This window comes from Oncorhynchus gorbuscha, linkage group LG02 (genome assembly GCF_021184085.1).
Source record: "Oncorhynchus gorbuscha isolate QuinsamMale2020 ecotype Even-year linkage group LG02, OgorEven_v1.0, whole genome shotgun sequence".
NCBI classification, from domain to species: Eukaryota; Metazoa; Chordata; class Actinopteri; order Salmoniformes; family Salmonidae; genus Oncorhynchus; species Oncorhynchus gorbuscha.
Genome location: NC_060174.1, coordinates 72692508 through 72694993, shown reverse-complemented (window position 1 = coordinate 72694993; position 2486 = coordinate 72692508).

The following is a 2486-nucleotide window of genomic DNA, read 5'->3' as shown; positions in this document are numbered from 1 at the left end:
TAGAGCATTGTGAACCTAGCGACATTAAGGTCACATTATCAAACGGCTACATTTCATAATAAAAGTCCCCTCAAAAAATGTTTACTAGACTTACAGTACGTTTTTTAAATATAAAATCAGAACGGTAATAGTTTAAAGTTACTTAAACATTTAAATTCATTATTTCATACATTGTACCTATGGGCTGCAGCTCAAAAAATAAAATAACATTACAAAAGGTACATAACTACAAAGCATTGATCATTTTGACTGCTATATTTGCGTCATTCAATCGTTTATTTGAGGAAAACCTACTGTCAACTGTTACCAAAACCGAATTTTCATTACAGCACTTTACAGCTATTTGTTACTATGCTATTGGAACAATACAAGTCGTATCCAATAAAGGGGGTGATTTGGAATCCTCGTACACGAATAGGATCCAGTGTTATACCATCAAAGTTTGTGTCATCAGGCTATTTTTTTCAGCAGAAATCTACGTCCACTGCTGACATTTATTTAAATGTTATTTAAGTCCTCTATGACAACACTATACACGATAATGTGGTGTGGCGATTTAATTCACACAACACACTCTGGCAGGGGAACATGGGCCACTTTGATAGAGGTGAAAGAGCTGGTGTGCCTGAATGATGGCCGAGGGACCAGGATTAATGTAGCCACAGGGAATGATTCTGCCTTGGACCACACTCTGGTATTTAGTATGATGACAAGAATCTTGGGGTGGAAGGTATGGGAGGAGTCGACGTAGGGAGTGATATTTACCCCTTAGTAGGCCTAAGGGAGGAGGAGGTGTCAGTGGATGGTGTAGGAAGGTGGGTGTTTGGAAGGGGCAGACTGTGACCAGTTTCAGGAGCTGAGTGAGCAGGGAATGGCTTTGGTGGTTATGATAGGTGATGTGAGTAGCGGGAATATCTCGGTGAGAGCAGAATTAGTAGGGGCTACTGAGAAAAATGTACATGAATACAGCATATCAAATCCTATTGGTTGCTTGAAACTCAGTCTCATCTACAACAACCTTATCAGCTTCAGATAAGTGGTTACATGTCTGTCTGTCTGTCTGTCTGTCTGTCTGTCTGTCTGTCTGTCTGTCTGTCTGTCTGTCTGTCTGTCTGTCTGTCTGTCTGTCTGTCTGTCTGTCTGTCTGTCTGTCTGTCTGTCTGTCTGTCTGTCTGTCTGTCTGTCTGTCTGTCTGTCTGTCTGTCTGTCTGTCTGTCTGTCTGTCTGTCTGTATGATTTCACCCACTCTTCACAATGTGGGTTTGCTATTTTAATAATGTAATAACAATGTACAATGTAATATGTGTTTATAACAGTCAATAACAGTGTAATAATTGTAACGTTTATAATCATGCCCACTAATCCTCAGACCCCTGGAGCAGCATGGGGGACAGTGCCATCCAGTGGAATGGAAATTATACTAATATTAGAATATTTAACTTTCAATCATTTATTCGTTTTCAACTCATTTACATATAACATTGATGTTTAATAAATATGTCCCCTTATTAAAATAGAATGATGCGTTTTTTTGTTTATTTACCCACATTGGCAGAATATTTACAAATAACCTCTAGAATTTAACCATGAGCCTTAATATCTATTAAAAGAACACGAAAAGATGAGGGTAGGATCAGAAAAACAGAACACATCTTGAAACAGACAAACTATAATACAATTTGTGATCGTGGTCAGGTAAATCTATGATTTTGTTTTGAAGCTTTTTGCGTGATTTGGGACCCGTTAGTGGCGCTTAGTGTGGCTTAATGTCGCTGATTTCACATAGCTATTAAATAGAATGTACACGAGAGAATACGCCCCTTTCGTAATTTCTCGCTGGTTTACAGTAGTGAAATACCGCGATAACACAATTTATACCACTAGAACGTTCTCAATAATATTGATATAATGTATACATGATGATAATAACCTTGGAAATGAATATAATTGAGATAGTAACACATTTGTTTTTTTTCTATAATGTGTGCAAATCTTAAAATAGTGGGCATCAACAAAAACAATGGTGCATCCCATCATATGTTCACATGCACAGCACTAGGTGATTTCTATAACACATCTAATAACAATTCAACATCATTTGGAGCTATACATCATTTGTTTATAAGGTAGGCTATCCCTTGGAAACAAAAGTATTTTAAAAATTGATTTTTTTTAATTATTTTTTTATGAGTAAAATAAGAGAGTTAATCCTCAATACAGTTTCTAAACCTTATTCTTAGAAATGAAGGCTGTATTTCGTTGAAATTAGTCCTGCTAGATACAGTATCTACCACAAGATGGCAATCAGGGATAAATCTTTACTGTCTCGTTCACCAGCCATGTATCTTGTTCAGCACGACACGCTAGACCATTTAATTAATATACAGTGCATTCTGAAAGTTTTCAGACCCCTTGACTTTTTCCATATTTTATTATGTTACAGCCTTATTCTAAAAATGGATTCAATTGTTTTTCCCCCTCATCAA